Below are 18,462 nucleotides of genomic sequence, written 5' to 3'. Positions count from 1 at the left end.
TAACAAAATTTGCAATACATTGATTGGGTCTTAGAATAAACTTAAAAGTGTAATAAAAATCAAAACATAAGTTATTTTCAAAAGTTGCTGAACAAATGTATGTCAGTTTGAGGAACCTACAGTTTAATTTATTGCTCCTGTTACAGGAAGCACCCAGTATATGTCAAGCCTGCAATTGGTAATACATACCCTATTTATTACAATTGGTAGTTGCAATTAACGTCACGATATTTTAAGAGCGTAATTAATAGAGACTAGGTCGGTATTTAAGATATTTTAATGACATCTCGTCGTGCGTGACAGTGACCGGCGCTCACGCACTGTTAGTGCTTGATAATGGATGCCTAGAGGCTCTCCGAAATATGTAGCGCGGGTGACTAAAGTTGTCTCACATATAATTTTAATTAGGTTTAGTTACTGTATGTTACCTACTCTTTTGTAAGCCCCAAGATACATGCTCAGCCTAGTTTGGGGCTTACCGGACACCTTTGTGAATGCCTACCTACTTATTTTATTATAAAATCACGGTTCATGAGATAAAGCCTGGTGACAGACAGACGGACGGACGGGCAGACAGACGGACAGCGGAGTCTTAGTAATAGGGTCCCGTTTTTTAGAGTCTGTTCGGAAAGAGAAGAGGCGTGGAATGTATTGGGTCCCATACGTCCCACGACTCTTCTCTTTCCGCACAGACTGCCCTTTGGGTACGGAATCCTAAAAAGGTTTTATTATGCGGGAATTATCATTAGGCTGGCATATAAATATCGCAAAAAAAAACGCAAAAATCGCTCAATGATATTAAAACAGTCAAAAATGACAGAATAACTCAGCCATACCCGGAATGGCAGGTCAACATGCTATTTTCACCAGCGCGCTCTGGTATATCGAGTTTGTAATATTTCTTATTTTATTCGTATTGTTTTTCCATTTGTTCCTTTATATGGCTGGCTTAAATTATCCAAAGTATAACCCTCTCTACGATTACTCGAAGAAGTAAGTTCTACTCCATGTTACTACCATAATATCCGTGATTTTATTATATAGGTCTCTATTCCATTAAATAGCCACTGCGGCTTAGCGTGAACTAATCTAGCCGTGGGCGAAATTGCATATGCGAGGCCCTTTTCTTTCACTGTGCCCGAAGGGGCCTCGCGCGGTCCCTCTTGGGCCGCGAGGCCGTGGGCGACGGCCCACTTCGCCCACACCACTGTAGACCGATACATACAGTACCTTCGAGTCTATCGCCTCTCTCTCACTAAAGGGCTCACCGTGCGAGAACTCGCATGCGAGTTTCGTTACATTGCGGTATTTAATCTGTCGGCTGAATTTGATGTAACCGCAATAATTCGCAATAATCGCTTGTTTACTTCAAATAAAAGAATACTTTGCCAACGTGCGACGTTTGATGTTTGACCGTACTTATTTGCAAAGATAATTGTCTAATTGTCTTTCTCGCACTCACATATTTGCGAGTGACACAAGAGAAAAAAGTCCATTTAAGTGTTTTTTATACTATACATAGTAACTGAAAATACATAATTTTTAGATATTTGGCTGACGGCACGTGGCTAATACGTAATTAACGTAATACATCATCCGAAGAAATGAGTCCGTTGCCGGACCATGGAAACCGGGAAGTAAAGTAAGTATTACCGATTATTGAATACCTAATGGTTTAACGTACATAGTTAAACCAGGAAACAGGCAATTGCTGGCTTTGTTTGAAACGGAAAAAGCAAAGCAAAGAATGACTATTCCATTAAAAAAAACGATTTACGTTTTTCGCGGTAGATCTTGAGGCGCCACGGCCCATCGCGCCCAAAATGTTGTGCTTCGGACTCTTCGGAGTCTATCAGACAGCAATATTTTCGCGATGTCTAACAGACAACATGGTCAATATGAGTTTGCTCTTGATAGTTACACAGATTCATTAATATGTAGGTAAAGAGGAGAGAAATTCCGAAAACACAGTTAAGTTACCAAATAATCCGACAAATTCCTGATCCGACTGTGAGTACCTACTTATTTCTGTTTGGCTGCATTAAGCTGGAAACCTGGTATCCATCCACCGGGTGGTCGGAAATTTTTAACCTTTTCCATGCCGTGTCAAACACAAAAGCTGTCACTCAGACGCCACATCATTGAAGTGTCAAAACTGAAGTTGAACTTTATGTACTCGTATATGCAGTAGGTCGATGTTGCTCTGTGGTCTGTGACCGATTAATCGGTCTTTGGCGTTGAACCTACGGTGCGGATATATCGGTCATTGGCGTCCAAAAGGGCAGAAAAAATAAAATTTAATTACGGACGGTAAATTACGACGATGACATATTAGCAACCGATTTTTTTTTGTCATCAGAATACCAGTCGGACGGGCCGTACCAGAAAACCGGGGAAGACCAGTGTGTTACGAACCAAGCTGCTTTTGGTTCTGTAGGATGGTTGGCAGCATTTTGACCCTGGGGTTGTGCTACCATTTTGCCTATGCTGTGATTAAAGACACAAAAATTAAATTTGGAATGTTTGTGGTTTAAAATAAAAAATTCTACGAAAATCGATGAAAATTGCATTTTTAAATAAACTGTCGTGAATCCTAAAATTTCTTTTGTTTGTTTACCTGTTTTAGTTCACCAATATATACCTAATTTTTTGCTGACTATGTATTATGATTTCTTCAAAAAAAGCCTTCTTTGCTCTGTGTATAAGACATTAAACTGGTTTTTGAGTACTTTTTTTTACATAGCATTGAAGCATTATACGGCTTAGTAGTTGAAAACCGCGGTTTTATAGCCAAACAATCCAGTTTTGTCAGTACGTAGAAAAAGACGGCAACTTAAAAAAATTTACGGCCTTGGTTTGCCACAATATATTAATATAATATACCTTAGCGTTCTTGATGGATAAAGTATAACAGTAGGAAGGATTTTATAGGCCCCATGGCGGTTTGGGAGACATTACATGCACAGTGCCATTCTCAATACTGACTTTCGGTTGTCAACAGAGTTAAGGAGTAATGATAAATAAGGAGAGGCCGATCTGCTGCGACGAGAGCTGCTGGTGGTTTAGTGGACTCTTGTGTGCCACGTTGGCCGTAATCGTGGTACTCGTTGGATGCTGGCTCTTTTTTCGGTAGGTAAGAACTAGGAAAGCTACGATACGATTTACAGTTCAGGCCAATTTACAGTTATCATTTAAAAGTTACTGAAAACATAAATACACAAATGCTTCGTTGAAATTTTCACAGATGATGTATTTCTGTTGCCGCTATAACAACAAATACTAAGAACAGAATAATACAACAAACGTGATTTTTTTGCCGGTTTTTGTTCGATATTACGGAATGGTACGGAACGGAACCCTTCGTGCGCGAGTCCGACTCGCACTCGGCTTACAGTTATCATTTAAAAGTTACTGAAAACATAAATACACAAATGCTTCGTTGAAATTTTCACAGATGATGTATTTCTGTTGCCGCTATAACAACAAATACTAAGAACAGAATAATACAACAAACGTGATTTTTTTGCCGGTTTTTGTTCGATATTACGGAATGGTACGGAACGGAACCCTTCGTGCGCGAGTCCGACTCGCACTCGGCTGGTTTTTTTTAAATCCACTAGCCATCCAAACTCCCTCGGTAAATCTGCAAACTTAGAGCGAGACAAGTAAATGGTCTTAATGATCTACTTATCTCTGTCATAAAAAATACGTGCTAATATCATTGTAATTGAAACTAATGGAGTCGGATGAAAGTGAGGACTCAATGAATGGGCAACAAAGATATCGGATCTACGATTACCGACGCCTGATTCTGGAAACTGGCGAGTTAACTGTAGCAAAACCGTACTGCTGCTGACCGTTTAAAATTTTATTGTGAACTGTCAACTTTGCACCGATTTGAAGAGAACAAAGTGAGAGAGTGACATTATAAACGCTATATCTTCATACAGAAACATGACATATATATTTGTAATGACATTGCCATACTGTGTCATTACAAATATAATGTAGAGTTGGCTTGATCCGACGCTATTTAAAAAAAGCGGCCAAGTGCGAGTCGGACTCGCCCATGAAGGGTTCCGTATTTAGGCGATTTATGACGTATTAAAAAAAAACTACTTTCTAGATCTCGTTCAAACCAATTTTCGGTGGAAGTTTACATGGTAATGTACATCATATATTTTTTTTAGTTTTATCATTCTGTTATTTTAGAAGTTACAGGGGGGGGGGGGGGACACACATTTTACCACTTTGGAAGTGTCTCTCGCGCAAACTATTCAGTTTAGAAAAAAATGATATTAGAAACCTCAATATCATTTTTGAAGACCTATCCATAGATACCCCAAACGTATGGGTTTGATGAAAAAAAAATTTTTGAGTTTCAGTTCGAAGTATGGGGAACCCCAAAAATTTATTGTTTTTTTTCTATTTTTGTGTGAAAATCTTAATGCGGTTCACAGAATACATCTACTTGCCAAGTTTCAACAGTATAGTTCTTATAGTTTCGGAGAAAAGTGGCTGTGACATACGGACGGACAGACAGACGGACAGACGGACAGACGGACAGACAGACAGACAGACAGATAGACATGACGAATCTATAAGGGTTCCGTTTTTTGCCATTTGGCTACGGAACCCTAAAAACTCATAAAATGTACTTATATTGACGGATGTCAAAATTTACTTGTAAACGGCGGGTAATACATTCACAAGTTTCATAACATAGGTATACAATTTAACATGTTTTTTTTTATTTAGATATAATTTATTTTATTAACGTACACATCTTATCAAATTACATAATTAAAACACAAAGTCAAAAATTTATACCAACACACTAATACTGTGACATTAATACTGTGATTACTGATTACTAATGTCATTTTGGCAAGCATTGTCTATTATACGTAGTTCCTGCTCCTTTTTCTTTCAACGCAGCTAAGGGTTCATAAACCACTTGCTAAAAGATCAGAATCATGTCTTTAATTGCCCAGTTTTATGAGCAACTCTTTAAGAACAGTTTTTTTTGACGTTACGTCTATTAGATACCTTACTGGTTTGTCCTCTGATCTGGTCTCTTATACTATTTTGGGTCAATCATTTACTTTCCATCAACATGAAACTAGCGTTTAGAAGTCTGGATACATTAATATTGGCTCTTTGCGGGCTTACCTATAGTCATAGCTTCTGATCAAGTTTTGGTCACGTTAGTCACAAACAGAATACGGCTCAAGTTATATCATTGCAGAGTCGTGACTAGGTGTTTCATTCATGCATAGCAGACGCGCTACAATTATTTTAATACGACCGAACTGTAAATACGTAGACGCTTGTGCCTGCTTATTTTTGCATTATTTGCTGGTCATAACTCGTTGATTCTATTCTTCAGAAGTGGCGTAAAATAGTGCTTAAACCTGGCCTTTTGTGACCTTTTTTGAGCGAAATTTGAGGAGAGTTTTCTTTAATAGGATGGAGAGTCAACAAGGAGCTTTTCTTTGGTTTGCCTTGGATGGATAGGGCCAATATAGATCAGTTATATTTAGGTAATGAACTTGGCAAAATAGAGCCGTGCGTTTGATATTATGCTAGAATGAATGCCAAATATTGAAAGAGTCCTTAAGAAACTAAAAGGAATAAAGCTCCAGTACTTATTACTTATTCTTAAAATCTTATATCAACCAGCAACTTGCTGGCCCAATTAAAGATCCTAACATAACTACGAGTATCTTGTACTTTATTGCGCCAAACGCTACGGAGATCGGTCTATACTTTATTCAAATATTCAATAATCAACAATTAAAATCCTCGTAATATTCTGGAAAATACCTCATTACATTCAAATTTAAATCCCTTTTTTACTTTGTTACTCGAAAGCCCACTGAACACAGTTCGGAAAATACTTGTAAGTACATTTATCTTGTACATCGGTCGCGTGCCCGTACATCCTGACACAGTCTGTTTCGCCTATCGATCTGATATAGAAACTCCTCTGTTGCCGTCTAATTAGTGGGATACACTTCAAATTTCCTGTAACTAATGCTTGTTTGATTCGCGGGGCCGGTAGCCATACTATTTTTAAAGGTTTCTTAATATTTTTATTGGTTTTGGGCTTTTGTCAAGTTCACGACTAAATATAGTACATCTTGAAGCTTAGTTTTATGTCGTAATATCGATAAAATATCATATGAAGAATGTGGTTTATGATACCTACGTATATCAATATCATTCCATATTAAGCATGTCCTAATGCTATAGGTACGTTGTTTATAATTGAGTATACATTCCTCTCAGTACATTTTTGCTGCTAACATAGGAAGAGAACATGACAATGAAGCGCACCTTTTTGAGCAACTAATGAAACGTCGTTTATTACCTTTACCTACACAACAAGGGCTGAAGCTTCCTCAATTAACCGTACAAACAATGTACAATAGACACAATAGCAAGGACATAATGCTACATAGTACCTACATACCGATTAATCAATTCAATTATTTGGGTATTTTCTCAGCTTATTTTGTTCGGAAATTAAATTATTGACATTTCTAAGTAGGTACATATACATGGTAACTTGATTAGCTTTAGATACGAAATCGAATCAAAATTTATTCTTAATAAAAATAAACCACCACCACCACCGTGTCGCCGAAATATTTTTTTTAGCTTGATAGAATTTTATTATTGTATGTATGTTAGTTTGTAAGGTATGTATCTATGTTGCCTGATAATAAATGATATTCGATTTGATTTTGATTTGAATAAAAATAAACGGGTTATTTTGTATAGTACAGCGGTTTTGAAACGCCTCAAAATTAAAATCTTTCACAAAGTGCGTGCACGCAACGATCGTGGAACTCATATTGGTGTTCTCAAAGGCTCTCGAGATTGCTTTATCTTCGTCGGTCGTTGAATTAATGTGATTGTATCTGCGTAACTATGTAACTAGCGAGCTTAAAGCCGGATTATTCTCAGAATTTACAGGAAATTGTGTTTTTTTACATTTCATACTGGTTGTTTCATCCGATTTTCATTTGGTATTCGATTTATTTTTCGTTAGATTCGTATTAAAGGCTGGCTTGAAGAGCGCCTCATTCTTGGTGGAGTAAGTACAAAATCCAATTTGGGACAAAATATGCAAGCACCTATGTAATTTTCCGCTGAGTTAGGAAAATACCATCTTCTTCTTCTTCAGCGCGTATGCGCCCACTGTTGGGCATACGCCTCTCAAATTTTCCTCCACGCAGTCCGGTTTGCTGCTTCTCTCCTCCACAGTGGGCTTGCAGTATTTTTTTTATATCATCCCCCTATCTGGTTGGAGGTCTGTGATCCTACTATAGTTTGCTATAGTTTTATTTTCAAATTCCCTTGCTAATCTAAAACCAAATCCCAAGAATTTCCGCGGTCCCATATTTATAAAAGCAATTGTTGAGATAATTATTCAGATTTTAACTTTAATTTCACAACCACTAGAAACTATTGATTTGAAAATCACACGTCTTGCTGAACCACTTCACTTATTTTTTTAGTGCCCAAGACGGACGTATTTATTTATAATATAAAAATCAATTGTTTATTCAGCGTATCTTCCCAAGTGCCTTGCAGATTGTAATTTTATGAACGTTTATATGACACTTTGCGACACCACAGGAGTGCGACATGAAAAATACGAGGCTTGTCTGAATTATTCAAAAAGACATGAACATTTAGTATTCACCGCGTAAAAAAAGTATCTACAGAAATAAGGCACGTACATGTAGGTAGGGGTTCATTTTAGATTTGGTTTTCTACAGTTATTTTAATTATTTGAAGAGTTTAGTATATATGTACCTAAATAAGTCATGCAGCTAAAAATCATTGTAACTAAAATTTGTCAAAAGAAAGATATTATATCTGCTAATTCTTGTCCTTTCTGTCAAGTCTTGTTATCCAATCATGTTAGGTACGATTTAAAGCAGGCTGTTAATATGCTGTTTTTATGTTTTACTTGTTAATTTTGCGATCAACACGTCCTCCCATCGATCCATATTTCCAAGAAAGCAATGAAACTACAAGACCGAAATTACCTCCCCTATTAAAAACACCTTACACATTTTACCTTTGAAACTAGTAGCTTGTCAATAACGTCTTAAATAGACTTCATTAGCCCATATTAAAGTAAAATAAACCGACATCTTGGACCATAAAAAGCGTTAAAGCGTGGCCAAGTTTATTCCAACATCTAACAGACCACAGACGAACTGAACTAACCAGTATAAGTGCTCTCTTTAATGATGAATACTTGTTATGATAGTCGAGGTCACGTTACGGTGGTTTATTCATTCATCTGGTGTGCATGCATCTAATGGGTATGCAGGCAATTATGCAACACAGTCTGAGTTCGTTGATCAGAGTTCCGGTCTATCTTTACAATGCTCTTTTATAGGCTTTATAGGACCGCCAATCCTTTCAAGATCTTAATAAGGCTTATCTTTTATCAGTAAGTTTCTTATCCAATTTGAGCACGAACACGCTCAAATTAGTAAATAAAAAAAGTACTTATAACACAAACATATAAATAAAATGGTATTTTATAAAATAGTTTAATATAAAATAGGAATATGTTCTCTTTGTTCTCCTAAAAAGACTGGACATGGCGAAACTACGAGTATAAAAGGAATTTTGTAGGATTATGAAATCCCATCCAGATTAACAGTTCGACTGAGCTAAGATTAGATTATCCAAGCCTACTAGCTTCTGCCCGCGAGTTCGTCTGCGTGGTATGGCGATGATGATTGATAATAACTAACCTACGTTTTTTCCTGGGTCTCAAACTATCTTCATACAAAATTTCATCTAAATCAGCGCAGCTGTTTAAGCGTGACGAGGTAACAGACAGACAGATAGACAGATGAGTTACTCTCGCATTTAAAATATTAGCAGGGATCGGATGTACGAATATGGAAATGATGATGTCACTCGTGAAATAATCTCTACGAAGGACTCCCTTCGAAATTCGAAATAAACATATATTGAATATATTAAAAACGGGTCACTCACGTATTTTAAGTCGAAAAACGCTCGACATGTTTCACTCCGTACCGAGGAGTGTCATCAGGAACGCCTGTCCGTCACCGTAAACGCAAGCTCCTGATGACAGTCCTCGGTACGGAGTGAAACATGTCGAGCGTTTTTCGACTTAAAATACGTGAGTGACCCGTTTTTAATATATTTAATATGTCTGTGTCTCACGGAAGTTTTGTTATTAAAAATATATTGAATTGATTTGAATAATTTATCATATTGGCTACGGCCTCAGGTGTTAAAAATAGTACAAAAGACGTTTTTTTTAAACTTCATCCGATGTAGTATAACAAGGGCTCAAGATTAATATTCATAAAGCGCTAATGAAAAACGCAACATGATACAATTGCAGCCAATTAGAACAAAGCATAACGTGGCTTAATTATAGGGTAAACACCGACTTGCTCAAAGCTGAATAACAATTTACTGGCGCTTAAGCCGTTCTTGTAGTTAATCCCATATAAATAATGAAAATAATGACGTAGACGCCGGGAAAGACTGGATTGCTTAAGAGACGTAGAAAAGGGCAAATTACCGTCATATGATTGTAGATAATGAAAAATACGAGTGCGAGGTGAGACCTTTAAAGAATTTGCTGGCTCTGCACTTCGTCTTTGCTACAATGTAAAAATACAGGACACACAACCAGGTGATTCGTCTTTATTTTATTTAGTTTATTTGCTACTTGCATAAAATACCTACTCGTATACCTAAACGTTTAATGGTTTTATGGTCACAGAGACAGGTAATAAGACTGTTAAACTATACAAAATAGCACAGAAATTACACCATAACGATATTTATTTTAACTTTGGCTGAGAGTTAACTGGATGGCGATGAGCTGTTTTTTATATACAACTCTGACTAGCGCCGCCCTAAACCATGAATAGAATACTTACCTACAGTAAACTTTGTATGGACTTTGGTAGTCGTTATTTTAATTTGTCTCTAGAGCCCTTAATGGCGTAGCTAGGAAGATTCTATAAAACCATAAAATGATAAGATTTCATCGTAAACCTAGGATCCCTGCAGATTCTTTTTATTTTAAATCTGTTCTGTAATCGACATTTTAATTAATATAATTGATTTATGATGCAGTATACTGCTTTGAAATGGTTTCGCTTCCGTTGATCATAATTATAATTGGGATGTAAATTTCTAATCAGAAAATTTAAGACAAATATCCCAGGAAAATGTTTTTTTTATTAATATGCATATGTTTGAAACTGGCCGAAAATATGTTCTTTTTAGGGTTCCGTAGACAAATGGCAAAAAACGGAACCCTTATAGATTCGTCATGTCTGTCTGTCTGTCTGTCCGTCTGTCCGTGTATGTCACAGTCACTTTTCTCCGAAACTATAAGAACTATACTGTTGAAACTTGGTAAGTAGATGTATTCTGTGAACCGCATTAAGATTTTCACACAAAAATAGAAAAAAAATAATAAATTTTTGGGGTTCCCTATACTTAGAATTGAAACTCAAAATTTTTTTTTCATCAAACCTATTAATACGTGTGGGGTATCTATGGATAGGTCTTCAAAAATGATATTGAGGTTTCTAATATCATTTTTTTCTAAACTGATTAGTTTGCGCGAGAGACACTTCCAAAGTGGTAAAATGTGTCCCCCCCCCCTGTAACTTCTAAAATAACAGAATGATAAAACTAAAAAAAATATATGATGTACATTACCGTGTAAAATTCCACCGAAAATTGGTTTGAACGAGATCTAGTAAGTAGTTTTTTTTTAATACGTCATAAATCGCCTAAATACGGAACCCTTCATGGGCGAGTCCGACTCGCACTTGGCCGCTTTTTTTAATCCAATCCCCAAAATGAGGAAATAAAATCCGTCCCACAGTTCTTGGATTAGATTAGAACAATGCAGTTGCGGTAGCGGAAACGTAGGGCAGCTGCTCGTATTAAGGGGCCCACTGATTAACAGTCCGCCGGACGATATCGGCCTGTCAGTTAGAACAAAAAGTCTTGGAGGATACAACTAAACGGAGTAGCCATTAACAGGCTTTCCCCTCTGTCGAAAATAGGCGGCCAGCGGTCATACACAATGTATGGACTGACGTTTATCTGACATGGCTATTTTTACGTTACGCATACATTTGACGTTCCCCTCCCCCGCAAAAATCGGCAGACTGTTTTGTACAGAAAATTACAGACATGGCGTCTCCGTTTGATTATATCCTCCAAGCAAAAAGTTGACAGCTCCGAACAACTGACAGGCCGGTACCGTCCGGCGGACTGGTAATCAGTGGGCCCCTTTAGTTTTCCAAAATTGTATGTAAATACTGAAAAACTCGTGCAAGCTGAAGATAAAAAAAGACTTATTGTGCAGGAAAAATGTACTAAGTAATAATAAAAAGGAAATGAGAATCTTTTCGGATCCGGATAAAATTATCGGCAGAAGTACCTAGGTCTGCTTAGCCCTGTGCATACAAACCTGCGTAAAAGGCGATACTAATAATGAGTGAAAAATATAAGTAACTCTAAAAACGCTGCGGCGTAATTTTTGTGAGAGTTACAAAAAAAGAATAGATGTTATTTTGGATGTCGACTGAACATACTGTCAGCAGTTCGCACCCTTAGACCTGTACGAGCGCAAGTGAATCCTGCAGCACGCGTAGAATCACGTATGTATTGAAAAGGAAATAAAACTAAATAATTTATTTACTCATATATAACAGATGCAAAAAGACAAATGAGCAATTTATCACAATACATTGGAAACTTAAAAAATATACTTATGGGAATATTAAAAAAAATACAAGACCTTAAAGTAAAAAAAAAAATTAACTTCCAAATAGGAAAAAAATGGTACCATCCGATTCCTTACATTTTATTAAAAAAAAATTGTATGGCAACAATATACACAAACGCAATATTTCACCAACAAAATTCCTTGTTTTCCATACATCGAAACGGCTTCTAACGTTACATGGTGACGTTACGATATATTGCCAATTTGTTTGAAGCGTTTCGTCAGTGAAGCGCGGGTGCCAGACTTTGACCATCATTTGTGACTTTTGTATTGATTTAACAATGGGTCCCATACTGATATTTGATCCTTAAAACAAACCTGATCGACTGATACCATTCATAAAAAATAGTCAAATACCATATTGAGATCCTTTCAGAATCCGGCTGAAAATGCCGGCAGAGGCAGTTGCACCCTTAGCCCTGCGAGCGAAAGTGCACCCCGCGCACGTAAAAGCGGGCGGCGCACGCGCACTGCGCCACTAGCGCGCGAGTCACCGCGCGCACCGCGAGTGTTGTGTTGCTGTTGTGAGTTTTCTGTGATTACATGCGAAGGGTTTTTTTGGTGAGTTTTTTATTTTATTTCGTATGCATGTCTAGGATATTTTTTGGAAGAAATATTTGTAAGTACCTACAATTGAAATTTTAAATACATTTGTTTTGTTATGTTTTAAGAATAATATTTTTGTTTTTTTTATTTTTTCATACCAACATGTTAAAAATCTAAATTTTTAGAGAGAATAATAAAAACAAACTGAGCTAGAATTTAATAAAGTACCTATATTTAAAGTGTAGTAGTCGAATAACAAATATGTAATATAATTTAATTTATTAAAAAAATTAAACTAAATATACCTAATTCAGCAGTTTCAAGACAAATATGGTCGACATATATTTCAAGTATTATAATGAAAACAGATTTTTATTTTAATAAATAGCATTTCATATACCTAAACGTAAAACCCATTTATTATATAAAACAAATACATTACTAATAGATAACACAAAAATACTTTACCTATTGAAAATCGAAAGCAGTTAATTTTAATAATGCCTGTGTGATTTAATATTTACACGTTTTCACATAATATTTCTTCGGAATATTAATTTTGCTATAAATATTCATAGGGTGAAGCTATAAGTAAAACAGATACGATATAATTTGTCAAGTGTCAAGGAATAGCCAGCTACATGTATGTCGCCAAGGGCAACACTCTTCTTTTTAACATACACTGCATGCACAAGTGTTATGAATAAATAAAAATCATAAAGTTTCGCTGCAAAGAAATAATAACTTAAGAAAACACTTATCTGTACCTGTTTGCTTATTTGCAACAATGTAATACCTGTGTAATTTTTACAACTATTTGTGGTAAAAATAACTACAACAGTAATAGTTATAGCCAATCTGCCAATTACGTAATGTAATTATTTTAGAGCAATAAATAATGATAAAATTCCATAATTGTCACTGAAACTAATTCGTTGTTTTCTCTCAATTTTAAACACAAGAACATGTTACTGAATTCCTAGTGCGTGTTTATTATTTGATATTTCTCTAATGTATTTATGACGAAGCGGTAAGCGGTGGTGGCCGAGTGGATATGACGTCCGACTTTCAATCTGGAGGTCGCGGGTTCAAATCCTGGCTCGTACCAATGAGTTTTTCGGAACTTATGTACGAAATATCATTTGATATTTACCACTAGCTTTTCGGTGAAGGAAAACATCGTGAGGAAACCTGCATACATCTGCGAAGAAATTCAAAGGTGTATGTGAAGTCCCCAATCCGCATTGGGCTAGCGTGGGGACTTATAGCCCAAGCCCTCTCGCGCATGAGAGGAGGCCTGTGCCCAGCAGTGGGACGTATATTATTATTATTTTATTTATGACGAACTTGATACTAGAAGGCAATTACCAATCAACTCTCGGCTTAAACACATAGTAACAGTAGGTGAATACGTCCGAGAAATTATCACACCGAATGTGAAATTTAAAACATAATATCTGGGTGACCGAGCTTCGCTCGGAAAACATATAAAAACTCGAAAATGCTCGTTTTCCCAGAGATAAGACCTAGCTAGATCGATTTCTCGCCCCCGAAAACCCCCATATAGTAAATTTCATCGAAATCGTTAGAGCCGTTTCCGAGATCCCCGAAATATATATATATATATATATATATAAACAAGAATTGCTCGTTTAAAGGTATTAGATTAATTATGCACACATAAGTAATAGTACTGTCCACAAGTGCACTAAGACTAAAATAAAAACAAATAAAAAGTCAATATATATTATAATACAAAACTTTATTCAGATGTGGTTACGAGTATACTTACCTAAAATGACTAAGGTCTGATAAAACACACAAACACTTTATTGCCAATTGCGTAAGGGTAGGTATCTAGGTATTCAAGTATAAATATGCCTTTGGTAAACCTACTATAAATGGACGACAATAATTATATTAAGTATGTGGATGTGGCCTTTATGGCCTAAGTAAGTTACACATTCAATAAAAGCTGCATCTTGACATATACATAGGCACTTTCAATCTCTTATTCGATCCAAATCGTTAAAGCGAGTGCGAGCACACTAGAATCTCTTAAATGGACCATAAAATTATAAACAAGAACACCAATTTTTCCACATTCTCGACGTTACCGTTTAGAGTAATCGATTTAGCAGAGAAATAGCTAACATACCGCGAAAGTGTTAGATTTCTGTGCGAACATAGAAAGTTGTGTGTCATATCGGACTATCCGGAAATAACTTCCTAAGACATTATTAAAATACTGTTCTTAGTTTCATCCTCGACTTTACTTGGTTTGCATAAGGTTTAGATTAAAAGGAAAGATTAAGCTTTATACGAGTTTGAGAAAATTATTCGTCGGTGCGATATTATTTTTGTGTAGCGTATTACCTCTACACAACCAATGATGTTGATATTCATACATTAAATATTGAAATAGGTGAGTCTGCCGTTTGCCTGGAATCTAATTATCATTATATTTCAATATAACGGCACTGCCATTATTTTATTGTCATCTTGCCATAAACTTGCATAAACATGGATTCAAATTGTATTCCTAATCCGTCTAGTTCTATGATTACATACTTAACAACTGTAAATTCCGTTATTTATACTAATTCCTGGCATTGTATGTGGAAATGTACATATAAAATTCGATTTATGTAATAACTACCTACCGACGATTTGTCTGCCCCTTAATCTTTAATATTCAAATCTTTTAGTCAATTAATTTCAAATGATAAATGAATAGGTAATTTAAAAATTAAAGGTATCAACGGCGGCATGAGCTTACTAAAACCGTTAACACTTTATTAAAATACTAGCGACCCGCCCCGGCCTCGCACGGGTTAATAAATTATACATAAACCTTCCTCTTGAATCACTCTCTCTCTCTCTCTCTCTCTATTAAAAAAAAACCGCATCAAAATCCGCTGCGTATATTTAAAGATCTAAGCATATATACATACAGACAGACAGACAGCGGGAAGCGACTTTGTTTTATACTATGTAGTGACTAATCATTATGTAATTGATCGGCTAAGAAAAAAAAAAACGCCATTTAAAGTCATAACTTATTTTTCGGTGTAATTTTGACGATGTTTAAAATTCTCATTACAGATTAAGATTGAAGTAGGTAGTAGGTATGCAGCTGGTAGCTAGAGTAGATAATTATATTTATGTTCCTTACGGTACAAGCTTGAGGAACAAGTATAAAACGTCCAGAGACCAATTCTGTTTTAAAATTTTAGTATGGTTTTCATCTTATTTTGATACGACCTTTAGTATCTCGCTTGCGCCCGTAAGTGCGAGTAAAACAGTGAAGTTCCTGTCGAATTTCAGCGTCGCCTTGTATGGAGTCTTAAATTGCCGAGTTTCAAGGGAAAATCTTAAGAATATTGCAGTTATCACTAAAAATTGCGCAAAAAATCGGATAAAATATACGAGAGATACGACAAACTGCTGTCCTGTGCCAGTCACGAGCGGACTTATTGGTACGCGTCAGATGCACTGTGAATTGTGTCAAGGTAAAACATAATAAGATCAAAACTAAAACAAATTATTCAATCAGAATCAACCTCAAGGTCCATCAAAAAGTAACGAGTCAAGTACAACCCCGAGTGTTTAGTAGAAAGATACTTAGGATTTAATCGATAGACATTCTCGAAGTAGACTCGCAGAGTATGCATTACGGGGAATCGTTATATAGTGTACATCCATCGTTATATTATTTTGTAAAATCTTTGGTCAGAATAGCCTGACTAACTTTTTAAATTAGAGTCTGTGCGGAAAGAGAAGAGTCGGTAAATTTATGGGATCCAATCATTCTACGACTCTTCTCTTTCCACACAAACTATAGTGACGATTCTGATGTGAATTGTAGGGAAAAAACGCGTTAAAAAAACGCAGTGTGCATGGTATGCCCTAAAATCTACTTTATAATATTGATTTATTTTCGTTTAGAAAAAAAAACTTAACTCATATAGAAGTCTGGCAGTTGAAATATTACACAAATTTTTGGCGGGAAATTAAAAAAAAATTGGGGTCACACTTTGTGTAGTAGGAATTATAGTTTTGATACTAGAAATAAGTTAAATATACAATATATACATATGTTGATGTGCACTCAAAGTCAGCTGACATAATTTCTACCACTATGCAAAGTACAGTCAACCACCAACGCATATGTTTACACAGACACACATATGTTTTATACATAGGTATTTTTATATCAAATTACTATTGACCAGTCAACCCACACAGATTTCTTCTAAATATTGGTTTCAGAAAGTAACTCCTTGTAACAAGAAACTTATAAGTAGTTAAATTCTATTGCTAGTAAAATTAAAGTGCTAGTAATTTTGTTTTGTCTACGTTTTCTAAACTGCATTTACTTACGATAAGAGTGTAAGTACTTGGATAAAAAACATTATTTTACTCGTAACAAAGTTGTCCAATAATTACATAATAATGTAAGTAACTTTATGCAAGCAAAATTTATATTATTTTTACATTATGATAAGCTCAATATCTTGTACCACTTTGCATCTCTTAGAGCTCAGTTTTATATCTCCTGATTAGAAGTAGTAACCTTAAAGTCCTTAAAATAATGTTTAAGTACTTATATTTTTATTAACTTTTTACCTTAATATTAAAACATATTTTAATTTTAAAGGATTTTATACTTTAAAGTATTTTATTAAAGTACCTAGTTAAAATTATTTAAGGTACCTAGGTAAATGTGGGGATGACCGACATCTTATGAACTCTCGTACCTATTACAGAAAGGAAGAGCTTCGCTCCTTCTGGTCTACCGACCTTCTGTTAGCGGAATTATGTGTACTAAAACAAGAATTGACCTTGACTTTAAGGATAAGGAACCTTGACCTTGAAGACCTTGAGGATGGTCTTACCTTATAGACGGCCGCGGTCGGCTCCACATTGTCCTTAACATTAAAGCCATGGAAGGCTAATATAGATATGTAGGAACCTTAACCTTGAAGATCGACCTTGTGGATGGTCTTACCTTATAGACGGTCGCGGTCGGCTCCACATTGTCCTAACCTAACTTTAAAGCCATGGAAGGCTAGTATGGTTATTTGGTTATGTATATATTCTTAAGGTTTTTTTAAATTATATTAACGATCTTCCCATTAAAGTCTTGATAAGGGGCTTGAATAGGGCTGTTACTTTGTGGAAGAATAGCACAATCTTTTAAAGTCTAGAAATAATGATTGCATGTCGAGAGTGATATAATACGTTTAGAAATACGAGGCATGCAATCCCTATTCTGGCATATGAAAATGGAAATAAAAACGGAAGCGAATAAATTAAAAATAGTGACAAGTAAGAATAAAAAAAATTTGCCAGATAAATTTTACCGTTGCATCATTTTAACACTTGTGTCAATTTCGCAATGTTTACTTTACTTGATAATTTTATCTAGGTTATTGACATATAAATGTACCCTTTTACAATACAATACAATAGAAATACTCTTTATTGCACACCTCATTACAGAAAACAATACAAATAATACAGAAAAAAAGAGGTTAAACAACAGGCGGTCTTATTGGTAAAAAGCGATCTCTAGTAGCGGGAATTAATAAAATGTCATGTCAGTAGGTTGCTAACTTAATCAGTTGATGATCGTCGTTTGTCGTAATTACATAGAGAGGGACAAACGACGATCATCAGCTGATTAACTTAGCAGACGTTTATGAATAAGGGAGTTAAGTTCAGACTTATTTACCTATTAATATTTTTAAATTATTTATTTTGAATTATTTTGATGCCAATTATTCGCACACACTTACTCAGTAGATCTTGCTTTAGAATACTAATCTTCTGTCGGAAGCATTCTAGAGTCAATCATCTAGTTGATTGCTCTTTAGATTCTACCTCGTTAAAATGTTATACACTAATGTTTACAAGCACACTTCCCGCGGTTTACAATTTAAACATTTAATCGAGTGCACATCCTTTCTCAATAGGCTTTGCATAATGGCACTTTTACGTGGTGGTGGCGGCATATTCAACCAAATGATGTCCATTGCAGGTTTCGGAACCGGTATTTTTGCAAAAACTTGGACATAACC

At 35.7% G+C, this 18,462-nt stretch overlaps 2 long non-coding RNA genes across 2 annotated transcripts in view; one reads left to right on the top strand and one right to left on the bottom strand.

The window, feature by feature from the left end:
• Positions 1 to 10,816, bottom strand: part of LOC134651224 (uncharacterized) — an 80,725-nt gene extending 69,909 nt beyond the window's left edge. The window contains exon 1 of the long non-coding RNA XR_010097086.1: positions 10,642 to 10,816. This is a non-coding gene — a long non-coding RNA (uncharacterized LOC134651224). The remainder of the gene's footprint in view (positions 1 to 10,641) is intronic.
• LOC134651223 (uncharacterized) overlaps positions 832 to 18,462 on the top strand; it is a 42,427-nt gene continuing 24,796 nt past the window's right edge. The window contains exons 1-3 of the long non-coding RNA XR_010097085.1: positions 832 to 993; positions 1,547 to 1,642; positions 3,002 to 3,129. This is a non-coding gene — a long non-coding RNA (uncharacterized LOC134651223). The remainder of the gene's footprint in view (positions 994 to 1,546; positions 1,643 to 3,001; positions 3,130 to 18,462) is intronic.

This window comes from Cydia amplana, chromosome 9 (genome assembly GCF_948474715.1).
Source record: "Cydia amplana chromosome 9, ilCydAmpl1.1, whole genome shotgun sequence".
NCBI lineage: Eukaryota > Metazoa > Arthropoda > Insecta > Lepidoptera > Tortricidae > Cydia > Cydia amplana.
This window is presented reverse-complemented; position numbering and strand designations above follow the sequence as displayed.